This window comes from Hippocampus comes, unplaced genomic scaffold (assembly GCF_001891065.2).
Source record: "Hippocampus comes isolate QL1 unplaced genomic scaffold, H_comes_QL1_v1.1 scaffold261, whole genome shotgun sequence".
Classification (NCBI taxonomy): Eukaryota; Metazoa; Chordata; class Actinopteri; order Syngnathiformes; family Syngnathidae; genus Hippocampus; species Hippocampus comes.
This window is the reverse complement of record NW_017805824.1, coordinates 5211739-5238321: the sequence shown is the minus strand read 5'-3', so window position 1 is coordinate 5238321 and position 26583 is coordinate 5211739. Positions and strand designations below refer to the sequence as shown.

The window sequence follows — 26583 nt, the reverse complement described above, 5'->3', positions numbered from 1 at the left end:
GTGGGGGGGGGGGGGGGGGGGTCAACTCAGAGAAGTGGGAGTGTGCATATCTATGACTGTTTTTCTTTGACTTCTCAAAGCACACAGTCATTGTGGGAACATCTCTGTCTTAATACTGGGTAAAGCTTCTAAGGGTAAACTGTTTTGCTGACTTGGTTGAAAACAAAATGGAAATGTGAAGACGTTGACAAGAGTAATGTTTTCTTAATCATTTATCTAATGTGTTGGATACCAGCACTAAGGGTGGCAGTGAACTAGACCCAACTCAATGGACTTCACAATAAGCAGCAGTTTCATATAATCATCATATTTAAAACAAAGAAAAAATGGCCGCCAGCTTAATTCTATTACATCCTAGAAAATGCCATAACCAGAATAGCATTTATGTTGAGATGTTATGGCACTTCAAGCAACGGACATTTTAACACTAACGATGCAGCAACACAGGCAGACTAACAATGCGCACAGGCTGATAGTCTCAATTTTCTGTAAAAAATAGCCACAATTAAATAATTATGGTGCACAAACAGTTTACCTCCTTACATCCTATTTAACATCCTAGAAAATGCCATAACCAGAATAGCACGTATGTTGCGATGTTATGGCACTTCAAGCGATGGACATTTTAACACTAACGATGCAGCAACATAGGCAGACTAACAATGCTCACAGGCTGATAGTCTCAATTTTCTTGTGAAAAATAGTCACAATTAAATAATTATGGTGCACAAACTGTTTACTTCCTTACATTCTATTTAATTATTTTAACTATATATTTTTATCTTGCGTCATGGAATCGTTTCCTGCTTTGTGACGGTGTGAATATGGGTTTGGGTGGTTGTTCGACTATGTGTTCCCTGTGACTGGCGGTTGACCAACTCAGGGTTAAGTAGTACAAAGTCAGCTGGGATAGTCTCCAGCAACCCCCGCTGCCCCCACCCTGTCCCCCCCAGTGACCCTGTTCAGTATCAGCGGTGTGGAAAATAACTTCATATGAGGTGACACATGACATGACATAAATTTTTATCATGATGATTTTGAAGGTACAAGGACTCAGCTCGACGCCAATGATGTATGAAAGATAAGTATATATGTTGAATTGCAGCCGTTATGTAATGGCGAAGGGCTAGAATTTTTTAAAAGTTTAAACTACTACTACTTTTCCACCATTGATATACAGTATATCAGAATGGGAAAATGGATGAGTGGGCAAAATAAAGCACACATGCAGCCCTTGTGATGTCTATGAATCCATGACTCAAGAAGTCAGGCAGCATGTCCATGCTGAGCACTGGCGGTTAAGGGGATGAAACCAAGTGTGAAATGTGAGAAGACAAGCCAACATTGTTTCTCAAGCGACAAACTTTCTTGTGTGCCTGCATGGAACGTGTGTTGTGTTTCAAACAAACATTCTTCATACGAGGAATTAAAAACAGCCTTCTACTGGCTGGGATCAGATACGTTAATCAGTAATGGCCTGTTGTACTTCAGACAGGCCGAATGTAAGCCAGTGCGTGTTACTAACAAGGCCAACGCCTCATGGATTTGAGCTGCTTCAAAAACTCAAGAGATAATCCATCTGGACTCTTTCCATGTACAATATATGGAAAAATTGCCTTAATTTTTCCTTCTTCCACCCACAATAGCTATTAATATCTCTCTTGAGAACATTTGCGTATGTCCCACTAAGGACTGGAATTCCTGCTTGAAACAGAGTCATCTTGGAGGAACAAAGAGAGGCGGTCAGGCACTTTCTTGTGCTCGTAGTATGTACTCTGTCTGGGGTGTCTTTTCCTCCAAAGGCCGCATAAAGAAATGTGGGAGGATGCAAGGGCCAATTTGAAAACTAACACACTAAAAACTAGTCCACCTAGCAACGATGTATTATTTATAAAATACTTTGAAAAAAAGCACTGAACAGATCAACATCAAAACAAGAGCAACCTGTAGTAAACTGGCTATTTGAAGTAGTCACTGGAGGGTCATTAATATCACATATCACAAACAGAGTCTTCCGAAAAAGAATGAAGAGAAAATGTGTGACTTCTTTAGTGGTAAAAAAAAAAAAAAAAAAAAGATTCTTTCTGCCCTTCCATATCATTATTGTCAGACAGAATCACTACTTTTCAGGAAACCAAAAAAAAAAAAACACCATCCTGCTTGAGTTACCATCCGGAGCATTATTCAAGCTGTTATTATTTCTCATATTGCTATCCTGTTACGTTGTGCACCAACATTAACCCACCACCACCCAAGAATTAATAGCCAATTCAAGAAAAGCCAATTTATTATGCTGCCAATGATTAAAATGGTACGGACATGTTGGTGCTGCTGTTGCTGTTGAGTAACCTCCAACTGGGTCCCAAAGCGGCTCCTAAAGCCGCAGCGATCCGGCTACCTGCAGACCCAGTTGTCGGCTGTTGACTGGGAACTGTTCGTAGCCCGAAGGCACGCCCATCACCGTTCGGATGTCATTCCCGAGTTGGGCTGTTGGTGTTGCTGGATATGCACATCAAATTCAGTTCTCGGCCCTCAACGAAGCAACAAGGCTTTACATATTTCAAAAGCAAATGATAGGTTCTTCACAAGTTATTTTTTAAAAGGTTTAAGAATCATGAGGGATGTAATGTACATTTTAGTTTGCTCTGTTTTCCAAAATTCTGAATTGACTGTTTTCTTTGCCTGAAGCTGATTCAATAAATCAAATCAAAAATCAATTATTTAAAAAATAAGATGACTAGGCAGCGCAATTGCCAGGTATGTATGTATTTTCACCTAATATGTGTAAAAATATGTATAAATACTTGAGGGAGCCTAATCGCCATGGTGAATTTATAATACCGTTCTCTCAGAGTTAAAGTTCCATGAACGTTAACAGCTTTTTTTTTTTTTTTTTTTTTAATCACTTGTCATTGGTTACTAAACATAACTAGAAGACGCGAGGATAGACCAAAACTATCAATCCGTGAAATTATATGGAACTGACCATATTTTGACCAGCGTGGATTCCACATAACAGTGATGATGTATAATTCTATTAGGAGTGGTGGTTGTACTATTCGTGGCATGGGCGTAGCACCCATTAGAAATGTAGACGTCGTAAGCATCACCCCCCCCTCCCAACACACAATCTTTTGACACTCACACTTTTTACGCCGTCTGCCCAACATCCCTTTAAGTAGTGTTGCGCACTGTGTCAAGTGTTATTTTCAATATATGCTGCAGGCATAGTTTGGCTCCCTGCTGTCCACTCGGTCTCATAAACACAAAGACTACTAATGGCCAGGAACTCAAGGCCTTGCTCTCACATACGTGCACACAGATTTAGGTCAATTCAAATGACGTAATCAGAACCCTTCTGCGCAACATACCTTATACTGCTCCTGTCACTCAAACAAAGGTAACCTTTCTTTGAAAATAATTCTCCCTAATATCAACAAGGAGCGCTAAATCCTCACAACCTGACAAGAATTGTCCGCCGCCGCGCCAAAAAGCTGTGTTAAAATGACAGCGCTGTAAATTGTTTTAATTATAGCCCACACAGATAACAGCCTGGGGTAACATCAGCCTTTTCTTCGAGCCTTCTGCAAGATCCACACACTGTATTCCCTGGAAAATGCAATTGTTGTGTGTTTATTGAAGAGTGTGTGTGTGCGTGTGTGTGAATACAATATTCATTTTGCTGCAGGAGGACAATCTATGAATAACAATGAGCGACGCTAATGAAATCAGCCATCAACCTGCGATACATACATATTAAAGCAGGACCTCGGAGTGTCATTCGCTTAGTGCATCATTTGTTCCCACTCTTTTTTTCTCTCTCCATGCCATCTGACCTTTAGAGTACGTACCCCCACCCCCCGTTCCCCACTCCTCACGTCTCAATACTTTAAATAAGAGGTGTTCCTGCAGTGCTGTAACTTTGCTGCAATATAAGAACAGGTAATATTTTGGCCATCTTGTTTAATTAATAATACGATATCAAACTGAATGGGATGTAATGATATTGAAACGTCACTGTACGATATTATCACAATATGAACCTGATGATACAATAATTGTCACTCTAATGTGGGGTGGTTGGCCATTTAAAACACGCTCACGATACTGTATAAAAAATGATATTGAAGAACATAAAAAGCACAAGACTGTTTTGTACATTATGTTCAGCAGTGACAAAGAAATAGATGTGGCCAGTCATTTTATTGTCATGTATTCCTTTTGGCTCAGGGGCGCAAAGTATCGTGGTCTATGTAGTTCACAATCCTGTGCTTGGCTGGAGGAGCGCAGGAGAAGTTTTTTGACAGTGATGCGCTATTTTTAATATCGTAGCACGACGATGACAATATTGTGTCAATTTTAATACCACTATATCGCCGTCATCGCTACAAGGCTGTGGCTAGTCTGTCTATGTGGCGATGCATTTTTATCAAACATTTGACTTTGGAAAGTTTTGAAAAGCACAAATCTTCTTGGCAGCAGATTAGTATTTTAAATGGTAACTTGGGAGCAACCAAACTGCACCTTGTCTATAATGTCATCTCATCCTCGCTGCTCCTCCCTTTGCCTGTGAGGACGCTTCACAGCTCCGGTCTCTTGTCTCTCTCTTGTCTCTTCCTTTCTCTCCCTAACCCCCACCCTCCACACTGGCAGGGAAATGGATCCCTCCACCTGACAGTGGCCATTTTGAGCCTTCTCTCCACTTCTGCTTCCCTGTAAACAATGGGCGAGGGATAATTGATCAAACAGCCAGGGAACCCTCCAAGCAGGGAAGGTCACTGCCCGCCAGCCCAGTTTGCTAAGGAGGGGAGGGGTAGATATACGCGTGTCAATACATACGTTTGTCTGTATAGTCAGTGTGAATGTAATGCATGCATCTGTGCATGCATGCGTGACAGACTGAATGCATTATAGTGCATACACATGTGCAAAAAAAAAAAAAAAAAAGTGACTGTATGAGGGTCCCTGTGAGGCGCTTGAACTGCCATTTTTCTTCACTGACAAAGACTCCATCTGCCACAGAGCCATTTGCTGCCTCCCGAGTCGGGAGAGCATTCTGCATGCCGTGTTCACCTTCATGTCACCTCCACACAGATCACGCCTTGCTGACGCTGTATACAGCGCACACACTCCCCTCAAGACACACCGCTACCGTTTTTTTCTCTCCTCCTTGCAATGAATAATGACAGTGGCCGGATAAAAGGAATAGGACACAATATTAGATACTACATATTTTAGTTTCATGTCCAACTATAAGAATTGTAGTTGTATGTATTCAGGCCGTGTGTGTGTGTGTGTGTGTGTGTGTGTGTGTGTGTGTGTGTGTGTGGCCATATTGATTATTTTAGTGCAAAACATTTTTGACTAACAACAGTTATGGTCATTTTATATGCGTTCATTTTTATTTTTGAAGCCTTCGATCCCAGTATGTCCACATTTTCTTGTTTTTTTTTTTTTGTTTTTTGTTTACATATTCTCAGCCAATAATAGCGTACAGTCTTCCTACAGCCAGCAGTGGGCACTTCCTCTTCTTAAAATAATACAAAATTGGTAAATGATGGAATCTGGTACATTTGTAATTTTTCAATTTAGAACAGGTGTCACAATGTTTTTTTTTTTTATACAGAGCTAATTCTTGTGTAGTAATTAAAGTGAAGGGCTACCAGTTTGATGCAAAAACAACAAATTTGGTATGATCACTGTTCACATGAATGATTGTCTATCAACAATTATCAAAAACAATTTAACAAGATAGGAAACAAATACTATATGGAACACTTCATTTCTACTTCTGCAAGTTTTTTTTTCTACTTAACAATTCAACAAAAATCCTAGGAAATCACAATGTTCACCATATCACCGTGGAGCTATTTTTAGAACAGGCCTGCAGGCTAACTCATGTGACCCTTGGAGGCTCACTGATGCCTGTGGGCATTTTGGTCGATTCTGTGATTCAATCCAGTAAATGCGGTTTTCATGGGGTTTCTGTTGGACAAAAGTGGCCACAATTTTGTGTGAACAGTATGCTTTTAATATACTTGAACGAGAAATTACAAAGTTACACAAAAATCTACATCCTTGGGAGGTTTCATGAAAATTGTATTCAATATTCTTGGGGGGTGGGGTTGGGTGGGATAAATGGTTTGCATTGGGTCCCAGACGGTTATTAAGAGTAATGTGCTAATTTCTAAATTTCAGTGACAATTTTTATACAGCTGCAACATGAGCATTCATTATCCGCAATTTGTTGCAGTCGGTTTGATCACCGCCGCTGGAACAAACGTGCTTTTTTTCATAAATACTATATTTGACCTGCTCACTCATAGACATTAAGTGTGTCCAAGCAACCGCATGGCTGATATCGGCGCTGTGCATTGTGGGAGTGTCTGCTGGGGCAGAGAGACGCGACAGGGGCTGAGGGATTCACACGGCTCTGAAAGACAGCCAAAAGGGGAGAGAGCGAGGGAGACGTGCAGGGCGTGCAGCGGAGAGGGGATGTGTAGGGGGAGCAAAATACAGAGGGGGGACCGGTAACTGGAAATGAGAGATGGCATTTTAAAGAGGAAGCTGAATTTCACCTGCAATTACCGTAGCTCCGGGGCACATGGCTCGGTTAAGAGACTTTTCATTCCAAAGCCACTGTGTACGGCTGGAACACGGAGCCCTGAGAGGCACGTTAAGTAAAGAGGGAAAGGGAAAAATAGAGCAGTGGAAAAGTCTCCTCTGCCCAAGATGGCCCTCAGCAGATGTGGCGATGAAAAAGCAGGGATGTAACTCAGGAGGAAAGGATGCAAAAAGAGGAGAGAAAGAGGATATCTCATTCAGCAGACCCCAGCCCAGCCATCTGTACACCACACCAGACAGCTGAAATGGGCCTCTGAGAGCTCACACACACCCCCAATCCCGATCTCATGCACAGTCGCACACACTCAACAAAAAGCAGATCAACACACAGCAAATAGTGACATTCAACCAAAGCTGTGAGTGTTTAATGATGAACATCATTCTCTGCATTCTTACCTGTCTCTCGATGAAACCTCATTTTGTCCCACACAAGTACAAATGGAGCCGGCGATGCTTTTTCCCCGAGGCTCCGCGTGCTTGCTAGTTTCACCAGGCACACTGCTGTGTTTCATAGAAGTGTGACTGCACAAATACTGTAATGAGCTCTCCCTGTGAGCTGGGGGCCTCCTGGCACTGCTAATGGTTCCTCTGGACTGCAGCTGTATCCAGGTTACAACCTGGCCTGGCCAACAGGCCTGGGGACATGCAGGCCTAGTAGGGACAAACGCTTCCCAGCAACAAGCATGCGTGGAGCCACAAAGCCAAGTTCTGAAGGATTAAATCGAGTATTCCGTGGAGGATGTTGAGCCACAGGGGGGCTGAAGAGTCCAAGCAAAGAATAGAGTGTAGAGGTGATGCGGTTTGGTCATAAATGCAGAAGATCGACTCCATAAAGCAAGAGACTCACAGAGCAACAGCTGCTGGCAGTGTGTGTCACAAAAGAATGACTATGTGTGGTCTGCTTAATTATCAGCCAAAACACAGCAATCCTTGCATGTACCATATGCACGCGCACACACACACACACACACACACACACACACACACACACACACACACACACACACACACACACACACACAACATACATAACTTATTTGTTAAACTCTAAAACGTTAAAGCAGTATGGATTTGTCCATTAAAAACAAAAGCCAGCATGATGATCAATGGAGTCGCTTCCAATCCTTACACCGGCAGGTCAAAAGTTTTTATTGCAAAAGATGTATTAAATGGCCTAATCTTACACAAAACGAAATGACATGTTTATATTAAACAGCAGCTAATTTCATTTACTGTCAGTTAATATTATACAACAGCCACTGCGGCACCTCTAAATTTGATTGTCCCTACAAGCGAAGACATATGTATGGCAATATGCTGAGACTTCAATTTTGCGAGATTTCACTCCAAAAAAAAATATTGCTGTTGAAATTCAGCTGCCCGCCACCAAGCCATACCAATAGAGTATATACGCAATATGCATATAGAGAGTTTTACAATAAAACTTAATGTATTTTAATTTTATTTGAACCTGCAGTTATAAAGCAAAGCATAGAAAGTCTTGGTTGCCGAAATATATGATTGCACTTGATACATAGGGTTATTTGCCAATAGCCACCCTCTCACATTTCCACACACTCGCATTTATTTCCTCTTTGTATTACAATACTGAATAGCTGTAGAGGCCAGTGCAATCCGGTTCTTCCTTCTTGACACTGCGCCATGATGCTTTAAAAAAAATACAATCCAGGTCAACAATCTTTTACAGAACCTTTCCTACATAAATAACGTCTTTACGAATGTAAGATTAATCCTCATTATTTCGTTGGGGGTGGGCGGGGGGGGGTGTTTTCGAATGCACACATTCTAAGTTCCACAGTTGTTTTGATAGTTTGGGTTGTTTGGCTTTGATAAAGACTGGAAAGGAAATGACACAATCAAGCCATGTCCAAGGACCTCAAATTGCAACCAAATATGGGAGACTTTAGGTTTGTGATGTATGATATGCATACGTCTCCACCGAATGTTTCACAAATGACCGTTGTGGAATTGTGTTGTATGACAACACCCAAAACTTTGTGTGCATTGTGTGCTCGACAGCCCAGCATGAACTACAAAAAGCACATGGACGACACAGACACAGACCTCCTGTTGTTGCACTCTCTGGGACGGCTTGGGTTCTTCAATTCATTGTGGCCCCCTCATGACCACGCACATTATTGTCCAGGCGGGCAGCCCCCAAGCGGACTGAGGCTCCCTGGGCGCAAGCAGTGATTCATGGCACAAGGGTCTGGAAAAGAGCAGCCTCACTCTGTGCTGGTGACAGGGAGAGCGCAAGCTTTTTTGGCAGGAAGGGTAAATCAAAAGTGTGGCTGGTGGACTCAATCCTTTTGAGACCGTCTGGACCAAGATGTGTGCATGTGTCTAAAGTGATCACACTTCGTACTTCAGTCGAAGTACATATACTCGTGTATAAGAATAAAGTATAACTTATGATTAAACATTGCCATGAGAATCTGTCTGTATGCCCAAACATTGATAAATGTCAAAAGGTGAATTTAATGACCTATTATCGTTTCTTGAAAGTACTTGCACGCGTTTATTTGCCCATGTGCAACATCAGATCACTTTGTAGGCTAAGATGCTAGAAAATACCATAGATCAGGGGTGTCAAACTCATTTTTGCCGCGGGGCACATCTTCCCTTGGAGGGCCGTTACGACAGTGAAACTAAATAAATGCTTATATATTATTACTTGTACACAACAAATTGATAGATTACCAGTTTTGAAATCAGTCAAATCAACTATAATAGTTTGTTCAATTATTGTTTGAGTCAGTGTTAACAGGGTAACAACAAAATTATTGCAAAATCTCAACGTGATTTATTACAAATGACGAGTTGACATTTTGGTACATATTTTAGCAAGGATCAGTTAAGTTGACACACATGATTTCCTTTCGCAGGCCACATAAAATGATGTGGGGGGCCAGATGTGGCCCCCGGGCCTCGAGTTTGATACCTGTGCCATAGATGATCCTCATTGTGAAGCTGGTTTGGTAGGGGTTTAAAATGTAACTATTGAATAAAGTAATTTATTTAGACTTTACACGAACAGAATTTTGGAGCCGATCACCGATCAGAGATTCAAGAAAAAAACGATCACGGATCAGAAGATGGACCAATCTACTGAAACAACTTTATTGACTGTACAGTCGACCCTCGCTACGGGATCGAGACCGGTCCAGCCTTCAAACAGTCAAAATTTGCAGATAATTTTAAACAAACTTTGAAACAAACAAAAAATATATATTTCAACAGCTATGATCGCTAGCTGCAGTTACAGAATGCTGACCGCTAACAACTTCCCGTGATGAAGATCATGCGCCACTGTAGGTGACCCGCTTAAATTATATATATATATATATATATATTTTTTTTTTTTTTTTTTAAGTGAAACTACTAGGATGCTTAGGGTGCAGGGAACACCATCACAAAAACAAAAAACATAATATTAATAACACGCACACAGAAACTTTTGACAAGAGTAGTAGTTATGTATTTGTATTTCGTTTCTTCTCACCACTGGGTGAGTATGTGTGCGCACAAGAGCTGAAGAAGACATGATGGGTAATCCCCAATGAACGCTGAGTGTGTCAGTTGAATCTACGCTGTCCTCTATCGAGACTGCGCTCTATCCCGAGGACAGGCTCGCAGCAGCTTTTTAACAACCGTAGCTCCGAGGCAAGTGCAAAGTACTAAATGTTTCGGCGTTATCTCAATGCTTCCTTAATCTAACAAGGAACCAGTTTAAAGGGCACTGGGAAAAAAAAAAGACTGAGAAACAAAGAGCAAGAGCTGAAAATGATAGCACTTGCTCAGATTGATGAAACCTTATTCGCCTTTTGTGACAGGCAGCCAGACACACAAATTCTTCCCCTCAGGCTATGAGGTGTAATTTCCCCTTCCACTGTCACAAGGGCCGTGTAGAAAAATTATCTGAAGCTCAGTGACTGACTGGCTCCGAAATGTGTACGTAATGTCTGTAGTGTCTGTCTGTCTATAATATTGCAATTCAGTTCCATTGTAACGCACAGTAGGATGCGGATGGAAATGTTGGCCCCGCAGGACACACACACGCATTTAAAGAGCACACACACATTTAAAGAGCAAAGTTGTGGGGCTGACGCAAGACTATCTCTGTCTCACGTGTCTCTCCCTTACGGCCGCCTGCTGTTCCTGACCTTCGAGATATTTTTCTCTCTCCTTCTCCCTCTCCCTTTATTCCTCTCTAATTCACACTCATGCGGCGCACATCCACCCTCACCCCTCGCACACATCCGCACGCATACATACATGCAAACGCACGCGCGCCCCCTTCTTTTCTGCATGGCTCCCAGCCACTCCGTTTTGTCATTAAAAGGCACTGCATTTCAAGCTCGGATCAAGCAGATGGGGCTACGCAAGCGTTGCTGCGCCCACCTTGGCTAAAGTACAAATTGTCTACATGCATTGTAGCACTTAACGTACGCATACAGTATTCTTAGGGCTGAATAATAGCAATCTTAAAGTGGATGAATGCTACATGCGTGGGTATGTAGGGCCGGAATGCTTTAACCAGGGAAGTCAAAAAAACACTTGCCATCTACTGTTGATGAAGCATTTGGATCAATTAAAATGAACAATGCTGACAAACAAGTCAAAGTAACGTAACAAATGTCATATTTTCACTTTCTTTTTCCCCACATTTGCATTTTCCTTTGGTTGTCAGACTACAGCTGCTCTTTGCCGTTTCCTCTGACCAAGGTCATTAAAATTACAAACATAGCTGTTTGGATGAGCCCCAGCTACTCGAGGGGTGCCTGAACATTTTCTTCCAAGGGCCACGTGCAGAAAAATTCCAAGGCTGCAGCTAGCCCCACTTTAATGTTCCATTGATCTCTATGGGACACCCTGGACTGGTCGCCAGTCAATCCCAGGGCATACATTAACAATCATGCACATTCATATTCAAATTCAATCAAAATAACATGAATGTTTTTGTAATGTGAGACGAAGCCAGATTACCTGGAGAAAAACCATGCACGCACAACAAGACAATGCAAACTTGATACAGGAAGGCCGAAGCCGGGATAAGAACCCGTGACTGCTGAACTGTGAGCCAGACATGCAAACACTAACCTAGGGTACTCACCAATTTGAATTTCTTTACCTTTATATTCATATATAGTCATGCATTATACCAATAAAGTGAAGGTGTGCGTGCGTGTATGTGTGTATGTACACACACACACACACACACACACACACACACAGGTCTTTAATTAAAAAACAAAAACAAAAAACAGCTATGACTCAAGGATTTTTCAGGATATTGGGGTGGCCAGCAGCCACGTATGATCTCACTAGAATAGCTCTGCCCCTGCAGTGAGGAGAAGTGGAATTACATCATTCCGAACCAAAACAAGAGCAATCTGTACTGCGATGCATTTGACACAGAACCGAAAGTGGAGCAAAACATTGACAAATCGAACTCAATTGCACCTTGTCATTAGGGCGTTATTTTACTTGTAAATAGTTCATTGCGTTTTTGATCATGTTGCAACCAAGATGCACCTTCACATACAGTATATATGTTGCCAGGGACAGTGGCATGGGGAGCGGACCAATATCTCATTGCTGTCATCACGGAAACCTTAACTACACTCAGGTTGTTGTGCCCATTGTTCTATTTCTGTCCCTCCCACTCTGTCTGTCCATTTCAACCCAACCGGACGAATCAGACAGTCGCCCCACAGGTCCTTAGGCCTGTTTGAGGTTTCTTCCTTAGATTGAGTTGGGGGGGTGGGTGTCACAACCTGACAGACAAATGACACGGCTGCATCACTTCATAATATAATATGCCATGGGCTGAGGAAAAACAGACAGCTGGAAAGATTTACTCGTTTTGTACTACGATCTGCAAAAGGACCTTGAAAAGCCAGTAAGAAAAAGCTTCATGTCTCTTCCCACCACCCCAGTAAATGATTCCCCCAGAGGGTGAGTACTCATCAATACTCATCACAAATGATACAAGCAGCATGCGGCAACACAATGCATCATTTACAGGCAGAGATGGCGCAGCAACCTGACAGAATTAGGTCCGGGAACACACAAGGATTTCAAAACACTAAGCATTCAGTTAAAAAAAAAAAAAACAGTTATAAAAGACACTCGCAGGCCATCGGGTCAGGTAGGAGAGGAAAGTGCAAGTCATTGTCTGCGTGTGCAACAACAAACTGCCTCCTTGGTGTGAAGTGAAGCCTGGAGGACGCAGCCGCGCCCCTGACAACAGATAGCACTCACACAGAGGCAAGAGTGAGCCGCGCACGGAAAAAGGAGCGAAGAGGAAGGGAGAGGGGAAGATTAACGCCACACGTAACAGCACACATAAACAACTGCACGCAATCCTGCATCCCTGGAAGCCCCTGTAGGGCGCAGTTAACAACCATTTCCATTCTGAACTAGCTTCGAGCAGATAGCAAACTAAGGATGCTTATTAGCCATGTACGTTTCAAATACTCAGATTTGAATGGGAGAAATCTAATTAATTGCCCGATTCACTGAATGAACCCCCAAATTTGTAATGTAATCATAACAACCTCTTTTCAAGGGTCTCTTGTTAAATTTAATTTGACAAGGGGAAAAAAACATCCTGTTTTGGTGAATGAATTAAAATCAAATGAGGCCTGGAACTGGCAGAGTTTGCATGGCTGTTATTGAGTGTTAAAAAAAAAAGCTGCAAAACTGTATGACAAGGTATAGCTTTTCAAAAAGTCACGCATCACCTCTCATACATTCCAGAGTGAGAAGGAGAACATACTCACTGTTTGAGGTGCCTTCAGCTCTTTGTCATAACTGCTGTAACACCTGGGGAGAAGAGAAACAACACTGCTGAGGCTTCGAGTAAAACAACAAGCTGAGTCACTGGAATAAAACGTGTTTACGCCGCTTTGATTGATGCTACAAATGAAATGAATACTTTTTTTTTTAAATGTACGCACAGGTGAATGCTTTCCCTTTTGGATTTCAGGAGTAGATCAGGCCCCTTTATTTGAATTTGTGGTACGCACAGGCATCAAAATGGAAAAAAAGCTGGTGATGTGCTAACAGCTGTGGGTGCACACAAGATACATGTGCGCGCACATGCACACGCACACGCACACGCACACACACACACACACACACACACACACACGGAGTGTGTGTTTCGCTCTCTTCCTCTCAGAGCCATTTCTTGCAAAACCAGTTTGTTCGAATTGGATCTACACACTGGAGCTTTGAGTGTGAGGATATGTTCCCCAAACACAAGACAGTTCTTGTAGAGAACCAAGCCCTCCCAGTGTTCTCACGCCCATCTCTCATGCATTGTCTCTAAGGCCCTCCTTGTGCTCTCAGCCTGAGCCTAAACTAAGCAGCTCAACACAACAGATGCCGCTCTGCTGCGCATATGACACAACACACATTACACAGGCTGTGGCCGCTTTTATATCTGATGGCTTATGTTCAATTTTCTTTGACAATAAAAACGTAGACAGTCTGGTACAAAACTGCACAGAAACATTTTCAGCTTCTCGGCCAACACCAGTAAAGTTACCAGACACAGACTGTGTCAAGAGCGAGAGAGTGTGAGTAACCAACAAGGTTTTGCTGACAACAAACACATCCATCTGGTCAGCAGGTTCAGATCAGACAGACACCATTGGACAAAATCTAGTCCACTTCTGTCATAAAATAATGTGCCTTCCAATTTACAAAAGGCAACTGGAGCACACTGAAAATAAGGTGGTGTTTTCAGAATTCCTGTCAGTGGCATTTGGTGTGAGACGATGGTTTATGAATCAGAGTAATGTTGCCTTTCCGGGTTATCTACAGCAAAGGAGAAACTGACAAGTCTGTCACATTGTACAGAATGAACCGGACGGCCGGTGTTGATAGTAATCACTCAGACAGACAAACATGCACAGACAACAGACGCACACCAACACACTTTGATAACTCGTCGAAGCCGTAACGATAACAGAGTGCCAGGTAGACTGAATTCATCTCCTGCCTTTTCATAAAGACCTATTAGTGGATGATTAAAGGATTTCTGCTCATCAGGGCTCAGCACAGAAAAATGATTTGCAAGGTGAATCACTCTGGATAAGGAAGACGCCGCTGTCTGCCATCATTTTCCACTGCGTAAATCAGGCTGTTGATCTGTTAACCCCATTTTGCTGCACAAACTTTACCCGTTTGTGGTCGTATTACAATGTCGGTTTTGAGAAGGATTCAAATCTGGAGCCTTATTCAACTGACTAAGAATAGAGCCAAGTTATATTCAAGAGTACATAATCGACTAGTTTCACTCCAAAACAAGAAATCCCCAGTTCTTCACACAGCCACGAATCATTTTTGTTCTTTTGATTGTGTAGACAGAGCAATGATGCAGCAGTGTTGTCATGTAAGAGAAAGGTCACGCAGTTGCGGTTAATACTTGCAGTGGTACTTGAAGATTCTTATAAGACTCGGTGTAACATTTTAGCCTTCAGAGGTAGGGAAATCTTATCTCGACGAATGCATCTTAGCATTCAAACACAACTTCTGAGCGAATCGACAATTCTAGCTCATTAATACACTAACCATTCATTTCTAAATATCGTATTAAAATCTCTACTCATCACAACAGTGTTTACCATGATATAATTGGACAATTATACGATGCATAATTGAAAAATGGCTCCGATCCACCATGTTATCACAGAAGCAAATGATGTTCACCTTTTCATTAACTCGGGTGGATAATGTCATCATGTTTCTGAAAGTCAGACAACAACACGGTGCCGGTGAAAAATATGCTGTACAAAACCATTTTAATACAATCCACTGTAGTGACGAGGTGACTGCAGTGGATTGTATTGTATGTAATACTTAAAAATACTCTATAAAAGGCTGAGATAAAAAAAGTTGTAAGGTTACAACAAATATCTGTTGGTATTCGTGTGAACAAAATGAGTGTACTCTGAAACACACACAACTGAGATTGGCCGAAAATCCCTCACTTTTGAATATTTGATGTTTTGTTAGTAGACACTGGTGAGGTGTTTGTCTCTTGTTGCTCCCTATGGGAGCGAGCCAGCGAAACTTGGCCGCAGACATTTTCCTGAAGCCCCCAGAACAAAACAGGCAAGTCTTGACAGTCTTGTCCGCCACACAGTCGTCACACAATCAGTTGCAGGAAACCAATCCCTAAATAGCAGTGATTCATCTCTTCATCACACACACAATGTCAGTACACAGTGCACAAAGGAGCTCTCTCTTCCTCCTCGCTCTCTCCGTGTCTTGCCCTATCTGTCTCGACCCCTTCCCCCCAGTGTGGTCTCTCATGCTGCTTAAAAATAAGTGCTTCTCCCAGCTTTCTTTGCCTTGTGATTTACTGGCAGTGTTTAACTGCGGGGCAGCATCTTTTATCGTTACATGATCTGCGGCTGAAAGCTGACAAAATGGAATCTGTGTGCGAGTACTTTGCAATGTGAGAAAGTGTGTGTTCGGGGCAAGGTAGGGAGCCGGTGGAGCAATAAAAAAAAAAAAAACCCTGTGTGGGGAAACGTTTTGTCTACATGCTAGTCAAATCCTCCCAGCAGCTACCTTGTGTATGCCTTACAATATGTGTGCCTTTTTCATTCTGCTAAATGGTTTCTTCCTTGACTAGATGGAGCAAGCGGCGTCTCCGGGGAGCCGACGCATGGAGCAAAGCGCTTTGGGACAGGCAAAAAGCTCTGAACAATCCTGCAATCCATTTGTGGGAGATAGAATGTATAAAAAAAAATGCCAAGTGTGTGCGTATGGGTGTACGCGTGTGTTCTTGGCTGTGTACACGTGCATGTTTTTGTGCTGCCGTCATCACTCCTCCGTTTCGTGGCAGAGGGCCCACTGCAGAAATGTGCTTCTCCATACGAGACAAAAGTCATTCATATGCACTCAAGCTGTCCTACTTGGTGGCCGTCCACCATTTGGTTTGGACCAATGATGGCACCAGTTATGTGAACAGATCGTCAGGCTTGCGTGGGCCTACACAACAGCGTCAGTGTATCGTTACAAATTTTATGATCCATCAACATGACGTGTGAAGGTCAGAGTAGCCATGACCAACACAGCTGTCACATCTCTCTCCCGCCCAAACACTGCTGGCTCAATGCTCTACCAAAACACTCTGACTGAAACGTGACCTATGCGAGCCCAAGAGTGGCCAGGGCTGAAAGAATAAATCCAAAAGAGGATAGTGGCGCGACTATACCTCATCACTGATGTAATATGTGGGTTTTGAAAGGATTTGGGAGACATGACACAGAAAATCATCAATTGATACAGCTTCCAAACTAACCAGCTAACACATTATAACCCCTTGCACAAAACAATTAGATCTAGTACATGAACTGTATCAAATGAGAGTGAAAGGTCATTTGGTAATATTTAGTGATGGAACACAAATGATTTAAATCGGAAAATCGGTTTTGATGCTTTGAATCGAATTGTTCCCCTTTCAAATCTATCAAGATACGTATCAAATTCTATTTTATTGGAGATATCTTTGTTGGGAATGCCATATTTACAGTAGCAGACTGACAAGTGAATTCATGTTGTTAAATGATGACAAGAAATTCATTGCATCGAACCCTCTCGGACGCAGCTATACCATACCAAAGTGAATCATAATCCTGCTGAATCGTATCGCAACCCATGTATCCAGCATTTGGTCAAGTGCTGTGCGTCGTACACCACTGCTACAATACACACTGCCATTTAACACCCCCTCTCTCAGTGTCAACTGAAACAGCATTGTTATCTTTATTATCTTTGTAACGGCATTTGATGCAGTTCTTTCATTGGATATCAATATTATGGCTGGTCGATGGAGAGTGGATATATCAAGTCAACACAGCCCTGTTCAAATGCCAGGTTTTTGAGACACTAAAAACAAGAAAAGAAAAATGATTTAAGAAGTTTTTCTACCATTAGGGTAACTGGTAGAACTCAATTGAAAAGCTGAAATCAGCAAATGCATTCAGAATCGACCGATCACATCCAAACTAATGTCAAATGCACACAACTAATCTTTAAAATGGACCTAATTGAACCAAATTGTTCTAGGCTTTTCCTGTTGCATGCTTTTGCTTGTGGCATTGCCTGAAGGTTTTGCGCTAACACAGACTGTTTCCCAGAACTATTCTCAATTCCCTCCACCTTAACTGAGGTTCCATTTCCAGCTGAACACATCCTTTTTGGACAGATTCTGTCAGACCATAACACTTTTTCCCCACGTGTTTGGTTGATTTTATTATGGTCTGAAGAAACTCAGGTTGAACATCCAGGATGTGAAAGGAAGCAAACATTCAAATATAAAATACAAACAAGGAACGTGTCAACCAATTTCATAATGAAGGCAAGATCCAATATAACAGTCAACCCACCCGTGATTTTACACTAGTGCTGGCGAGAGAACAAATGTGGATGGTCTTTCATTTCAGAATCTGTGTGTGTGTGTGTGTGCGCGTGCACGCTTCTATTAAATGGATCTACTGTCTCCTTGATCAAGGGAGTCAATAAAGGGCCAGTCCTGTCAAACCCTCAGGGTTAAGTGCGCATGCACATCTGTGACTGTGTGTGCGTCTGTGTGTGTGTGTGTGTGTGTGGATTCTGAAGTACTCTGACAGGTGAGTGATTGAGTGCTTTCATTTCCCTCCAGCTACAAGAAGACATTCGCTCATAAACACATAAGACTTTGCCCACACTTGGTGGACGGAGGGAGGAAGAGAGCAAGAGTGAGAGCGCTGTTGTTTCCTAAAGGATGCTGCCGCTGCCTGCATGCTTAAATTAGCTCTAAATGTTTGGATTACACACGGGAGCTCTCGCAGAGGATTTAGCAACCGTCGCCTGGAGTTTGGGGGATGTGTCACTCTTTCCATCTGCGCTGTGTTGTGCTCAGAAAGTCAGAGAGCATGAAAAAAAAACCTTACATTTTTCAAGTGTGTTAAAATGAGCACATGTTCAATGTATCTAGAAGACGAGTGAGATGCTGTGAAATGGTCTAAATTGTTGTGCAAGTAACAAAGACAATAGCAGGAGGACACATAAACCCCCATGTGTCCTCCTCACATTCCACTTTTTGAGAGTGCAGCCCTCGCTTCAATTGGTGGGGGAGGATAGGATATGTGACCAGACGCAAAGACAGAGAGAAAGGAGGAGAAGGGGAATGAGGGAGGTCAGTGCCCCCAGTCTCAGATAAAGGCCTCTCCCTCCCTCCTTCCACCTCGGCTTTCCAAGCCCCTGCCAGGATCGAGACGCGTCTCACGTTACAGCTGTCTCTCAGTGTCATCGTTCGGGAGGAGAGAGCGCAAGCGAGGGACAGATAGAAAAGGGGGGGAAGCAGGACAATGCCACAAGCGAGCTGAGGCGGGGTGGGCTTTTCTAGAAAAACAACGGCGGTCGCAGGTTCAGCTGGATGCGGAAACGCTTGTGGTTTGGCTGCCTTGTGGTGTTTTTTTTTTTTTAATAATGTTAATGTTCTCCGCAATGTTAGGCTATCACAAACATTACATTTGCCTTTGACCTTGTCCAGTCACTTTTGCCGAAATAGGAACAGTCCTAATGACACCATTTCCACAGGAGAAAGAAAAAGGAGAAGTTAATTTTTACACTGGAGTTTTGCGCACTGAGAGCAGAGTGATATAAAACAAATGGCACTCAAAAGCGTAGATGGCAGTGACTGATGTACTCAGCTTATCACTACGTGTGATGGGGCTTCTGTGGATTAAACATAGTTGAGTCACTTCCCTAACATGAGTCCCCCTTTTGTAACCTTAAAACGCTAAAAACAGCAGCTTGTCCCAGGTCCACTAATGACTAATCCAGTCACTGCAATAAGTTTAGCCTGCGTTGCTAACAAGGTAGGGCTGTGTAGGTCAGTGTTGAGTTAAGTGTGATTGAATCTGACATTTTATTTCTTTTTATGGCTGATTTTGTAGATAAATAACACTTTCCTATTCATTTCAAATGTGAAGGATGCTGCATATGTACAGCTGATGATTGCACAAGTGCCGCTTACATAAAACATGCTTTGGTACAAATACACATCAAGCTTTGCATAGCTTCAAACTGTTTTCCTGTTTGTTTTTTTCCTCTCCCCTTGTCATTTCTCATGGCATTGTGCGGGAGTTAAAATATTTAACATTCTGGCTCAGCTTCGAGCAGGCTTTGCCAGCACAGCTAAAATAAAAGCCTTTGTGGCAGCAGTGACCAGATTTTAAATGCTGAAGATCAATAAATGGGGGGGCTGTCGCATGAATTTGTGTATCTGTGAGTGTGTGTGAGTGTGTGAGTGTGTATGTTCCATTCCTAAGCCCTGATGCCTGTATTCTCGCGGCGCTTGTGTATGTGTTCATGCATATTTGTCAGCACCCTCAAGGACCCACAAGCCTCCCCTGCCTGCAACAAGCTTCTCTATAGTATCATCATCTGACCCAGGAGGCACCCCAACAGAGAAACTAATATCATTCCCATTCACTCATCCAAAGCCCTCTTCTGATTTTTCCCATTTCTAGAATCCCTTTCCCCTTCAAAGCGCAGCCAGTGTGGGTGTAGAGGGTGGCGGGGGATGGTGGAGGGTTGTGTATTCTGTTGAAAAGTATAAATACAGGCCCCCCTGCTGCAGATGGAGAGAGTTGAGGTGTTGTAAACACAAAAAATGGCAGGTTTGTCGACCTTGCTGGCATTTTACTAATCCAATTCCAATTTAAACAATATGAAGACTTGGTGAACGTCTTGCCAAAGCAACTCTTACGCTTTTTTAACATGACATACAAGTTTCCCAATGTCGTTCTTTTTCCTGTCACTTTCTTTTTATAAAGGGACTGTTAAATTGATGGCTTTCTGTTCAAATAAAGCAAAAAATGGTGGTGGTTCCTGTATCTTTTCACTTCCTCGCTACTGTACAAAACAAAGGAATCAGTTCAAATGAGGGAAAAAAATGCCCCAGACCTTTGGAGACTTCATTTAAAAAAATAAAATAAAAAATACTCCTGAATTTTATAATGCATCTCTTGAGGAGGAAGGGGAAGAAATTCAACTTCTTTGCCGTGCTGGTGGAAAACAGGCATCGGAATGAGCCTGAGTATGCGCAAACAACCTTGACTTTCATCAAGGAAATTCTCACATTGAATGATAAATAAAGACCCAGGGGGAGAAAAGAAGCAGCTTATCGCCATTCCCTCCCAAATTTGGCCGCTCTGTCTTCTGTCTCCTGAAAGTCAGCACAGGGTGACCCATTTGTACGTTATGCCGTCTATTGTTTCATCATTAAGCCACCATGCGTAAACCGCACATTATACAAAGAAAACCAACATGAGGCTTGATCTGCTCAGTCTTAATGAGCTGTTCATTTGTTCACTTGTTTCTACAAAAGCAAAAATGTCCCCTGGTCCACTGACGTATGAGGCTTTTTAAACTGCAGATGCATCACTTATTAAAGTGGCAGTAGCTATTCACATTAAAAGGTGGTTGTCACCTGGTGCTTTTTTTTTTTTTTTTGCGTTATTTGTGCAGCCTGATGCTTATCAGGACTTGCTAGTCAAAAACAGCAAGGCCGCATAAGGTTAGCTGGCTCATCTTAAAGTGAGCCACCTTTCCAACTAAAGGGCATTAACCTGTGAGGGCATGTAAATACGGATCAGCTGTATCAATAAATAAGCTGCCCGCATGGGCCTGTAAAACAGCTTCCAAACAGAGAATCCCCAACTGGATTTCTAACAATAAAAGGCATTATCAATTAGATGCCCAGAGCGTTCACGCAAATGCATCTTCCTTTCAAAGGCCTTTTTAGGATGAATGACTCTTTCTGAACATCTGTTAAAGTTCCCACTGCTTGGTATGTTTCATTAAAAATTGTCGTTTTCTGGGTGTGCACATTCATATGTAAAAGGTTGTTGAGAAATTATGACTTATACAAATGTTTGTTCAACACGAGCACAACTCGGCATCCTCTCAAGATTTCACAGCTCTTGTATCAGCACTCACTTGCACAGATTTGACAGGGATCCCAGATGATCATTATCATCAATAGATTGTTTATGGCTCGAGTTAATCATAGACAAAATGGAATACGATGCTAGTAAAGGATGAGCGAGAGCTATCGAGCCACACGGACAAGTGAGAGCTATCGAGCCACACGGACGAGTGAGAGCTAGTGAGCCACACGGACGAGGGAGAGCTAGCGAGTCACACGGACGAGGGAGCTAGCGAGTCACACGGACTCCACCCTTCATTACCTCTCAAGGTAGGATCCATTTTGCTTCCTCTTTCTCCACAGGGCATCGACGGCGAAGTCCCTCGCTGATCCCCTGCTTTGTTCACCGGACGATTTAAAAGCAAGTATGGCTTCTTCGCGTTCCACCTGCACTAATTGCATAAATCTCACTCAGAGGCTTACCCTGCTAGAGCGTCGTGTCCGTCAGCTAGAGCATAATAATGTGGTGACCGTGGAGATGGCGGACACTACAGTTAGCGCGGGTTGTAATCAGCCTGCTAGTCCAGTTAGCATTAGCCCTATGCGGCCTGCTAATTGCAGTGAGCCTGCTAAGACGCATAGCAGATCCACTCCACCTTGGCTTCCTGGCTCCCGCACTTTTGTTATAGGTGAGTCCATCACTTATAACATCAAGCTTACAAACCCAGCCAGAGCGCCCGACATTGAAACTAACCTTAGGGAGCTGGCACGCAACAGGTCTAGACACCAGCGCAAGGCTAACAACATTAGTTACGTGGACAATCAGAGATCAAAAAGAGGACCATAGCTTTGACTTGTGATCTCGCCAGAAAGATGAGTCAGCATCGAGTAATTGTCGGCCCCTTGCCGGCGAGAGCAATGATGAGCGGTTTAGCAGATTATTCTCGCTTAACCGGTGGCTGGCTAGCTTTTGCAGCAAACAGGGACTTGAGTTTGTAGACGGCTTAGGTTACTTCAGCAAAACAGACAACTTGCATGCTCGCCCCGCTTCCTGGCAAACTCGCTCAAGATCCGTTTACGATCTTAGGACCATCCATCGTAAATATTATTATAATATATATTATAGAATTATATGTGTGTTTACAATTTTAAAATAGTGTGTTGCTTATGAAATCCATGCTTCAGAACATTATATTTAATTCATTTTCTGAACCGCTTTATCCTCACTAGGGTCACGGGGGGTGCTGGAGACTATCCCAGCTTACTTCGGGCAGTAGGCGGGGGACACCCTGAACCGGTTGCCAGCCAATCGCAGGGCACACAGAAACAAACAACCATTCGCACTCACACTCACACCTAGGGACAATTTGGAGTGTTCAACCAGCCTGCCATGCATGTTTTTGGAATGGGGGAGGAAACCGGAGGACCCGGAGAAAACCCACGCAGGTCCGAGGAGAACATGCAAGCTCCACACAGGAAGGCCGGAGCTGGAATTGAACCTGGTACCTCTACACTGTGAAGTTGACGTGCTAACCACTCGACTACCGGGCCGCCACATTAAATTTTATTCATGAAATGAACACCTTTTGAACTCTTACCAGAAAAATTGAAATTGCAGAGTTGAAGGTATCTTTCAAATGAATTACAAAGCTGAACCTAGAGCAAACTTCTAGAGCTGAACTTCTGGCAAACAAAAATCAGTAAGCCATCATCCTGTTGGCTTTCAGAGTGTGTTGCCTTGATCTGAATATAAAAATACAATGGAAGAAAAGAGCACTATTTCACTGAACAATTAAATAAGTATTTGCACAGTAACTGCCTGAATATTGATTTGACCTGTTTAATGGGACTTCTCCTGAACCTCTGCGCACAGTGTCTGCAAATTAGGGCTGTAGGATGTTACCTTCATCTTTACGCAGGACTGTAAGCTGCAGTCTGTGAGGCGTGAGCGTTTTTTGTTTTTAACATTGTTCATGGTGGAGAATAGTTACCCTCATGCATCTGTGGATCCAAAGATCGACAGGACTCCAAATGCATATTTTGTAGGGTGCTTTGCCGAGCTGTCGGGAAGTGTGATGTATATTTTGAGCGATGAAAAATAATACACTATATAAATTATTTTATTTTAACATTTCTAGATCACAGGAATCTTACAATTTACAACCACAAGCCAAACACTATTTTCTTATCAGGCCCTTAACAGCACAATACTAGTTCGTACAACTCACGGTAGTCGCCATTACCTCTCCTTCCTTTTTAATCTCTTATAGCAACACTGCCACCTAGTGTACAGTCAAGAGAAAATAACAGAAGCGACACACGTTCATGAGACAAATAACATACACTTCCATCCAGTGTTGTTTTCGTCAACGATGACGAAATTACTTAGCTAACCCTCCTTTTTCTCATGACGAGAACGAGAGGAGTACGAGCTAAACCTGGCTTTTTGATGACGAAAATAGGACGTCATACATGTGAGTTTTCGTTGACTGGACAATATTGTAAGCGTGTCTGTCAGACATTCAAAATGCATGACATCTCTTCCTATTGTGCATATAATCTGTCCAAAAATATCCACAATGCTGCAGCAACCTATCACTGATTGGTCATAACCACCACCTGGCCGGCACACAGGGCTAACGCACACACCAGCACAACACGACACATCTGCGGTCAATAGTCACATACACGGACATGCTTTCCATTGATGGACCATGGCAGCAGTGTCAACAAAGGGGCTTGGTGGTCGGAAAAGGAAGCAAAGATATATGGACATACTTTCTGTCCAAACCAACAGAAATAAACACAATGCATTGTAGATGGCGGTAACGGTAAATGTGGCCACAAACTAGGTGGAAAGAATACCACAAATCTCAAGTGGCATCTGAAGGCTCGCCACGCGAGTATCTTTTTCGCAGGTAAATCGCAATTAGTCATATTAACAGATCATACTGTATACATTTGCTAGCATTCGATGTGACTCAACAATTTGCTTGTGATAAAATTCATTGTAAGATTAAAGTTTTCCACTTAACTCCTAGCGCAAATGGGCCAACTTTAGGCTTAAGATATTTTGGTTGATCTAGCGTCAATTTATTAGCTTGTTATGTGTATAATCAAATATTAAAAGTTGATTAAGACACATGTAGAGATTATAACATAAGTAGGCTATGGAGTGAGTATTTTCTGCAATTTAGTTGGATGATCGGATAAATGTATTAATTACTTCTCTTGTATTACACAGGTGTCTCATGTTATTCTGAGCTGCAGTGATAGAATCAGGGTGTACAATTATCCACACTGTCAGCTCTGAGGATGAAATAAATTTTACACCATTAAAATGTTGTTAAACTTATGATGCGTTTGAAATACATTTCTGATACACTGTAATTTTGGCCTTTGCTCAGAATGAAATCTCAGAAGGCTTACATACAGGGTGCCATGTGGTTAATAAGTTATTACATCGTTTTTGACTCACCTGTAGACCTTTACAGCATGTGTTAGTAGATCAGAAAGGCTTTGCTATTGGGAGAAAACCTTGTATCTCTATTTTTGTTATTTTTGTATTTGATTGGGAGGAATGTTGGTGCCATTTGACTGTCATTGCTGGACAGCTCTGGGGGCGCTTGTGTTTTTTTGCGCTTGTAATGGGCAGCATTTTACACAGCCCCGCTTTGTTCAGCGGTGCTGTTGGGACGGTCTGTGGCTGGATGGATGCAAGGCTTGAGGAGCCAACGATGAGAAGAAAGGAGCATCGGCGCAGAGCGCCAATGCAGATGTGGAACTGGAAGTTGCGGCTTGGAGTTGAAGCGGATTACGTGGGACAGAAGATGTGAGCCAATCTCTTTTCATCAATGGACGCTACAGCTTCGTGTTTGCTTTCAAAACTTAGCTTGGAGCAGACGTGTGCACATTTTCAGCATGACGTCTTTGATCCACTGGTGAAAGGACTCTTCGATCCTTTCCTCTTTCATCTATAACTGCTTCAAACAACCAAGTGTATGCAGGAAAAGTGATTAAGATTGCACAACTGTCTGTATCTTGTGTTGTGTTATTTTGTTATTTTGACTTCAAGATGGTGCCGCGAGAGTGGCTGCCTTTCCAGCAGCTCCTATATTTTGTTCAACTTCTTCCTTTCAAAACTTTGTTGCTGTGAATTGGGAATTTCTCCATTGCGAGACTAATAACTTTGCAAAAAGCTAAAGAGTGAATTTTGCAATGCAGGAAGTGTTTCACACAAGAGCTGACAACAGAACAACTAATGGGTCTAACCGAGGTGCACTGACAGTTTGTGTGATATGGTGACATCACGTATGACGACAGTTCAAAACCAATGTTGAAAACTCACCACGGCATCATGTTAAAGCAAAACAATCAGTGACAATCTCTACACCAATACAGTCAACAGTGCCGATATTCAAATTCATCTGTCAGATGAATTTCTTTTTAAGCACCGTCTGAGAACTGACTTTTGAAACACAAACCTATACATTTGAATGTTTCACATTTAATAAAATCCACTTTATGTCAAACTACATTTTTCAACATTTGAATGCCATCAGAGGAAACTCAAATCATCGCTGCAAATTTTCAGAAGAATTGTCCGAAACATCCAGGCAGCATGCTATGGGCCTGGCCATCAACAGATGCATCGTTTAACATGCCTCATCGAAGTCAGTCAGTAGACGAGCCAATTTGATTTGGAGACAAAACGCTATTGATTAAACACACAGACTTAATAAATCTCTATATTCTCAAACATGCAAAGCTTGGGTCTCATTTCTCACATAAGATATTTGGTAATAAAGGATTAGAGTGCATACAGCTTTGTGTGCACATGGGATTGTATTCTCCAAAGCTGTCCAAGTTCTGTCAGATTCAGCACCCCAAGACACAGAGCTCGTGAACCTAATTTCACCTAATCAGCTTAGTCAATACCAACCATTTGCTGTGACTTTGGTAGACATGCAAATAGGGCTTAACAATGTCTATCCTTA

General features: G+C 42.5%; 1 protein-coding gene across 13 annotated transcripts in view; it reads right to left on the bottom strand.

The window, feature by feature from the left end:
- baz2ba (bromodomain adjacent to zinc finger domain, 2Ba) overlaps window positions 1-26583 on the bottom strand; it is a 98783-nt gene that overhangs the window by 68217 nt on the left and 3983 nt on the right. For 12 of the 13 annotated variants that reach the window (XM_019886687.1, XM_019886682.1, XM_019886689.1 and 9 more), the window contains exon 2: window positions 13431-13473. The gene's annotated coding sequence lies outside the window, so the exon portion shown is untranslated. Of the gene's footprint in view, window positions 1-13426; window positions 13474-26583 lie in introns of all 13 variants that reach the window. The other variant, XM_019886683.1, reaches the window with a different exon arrangement.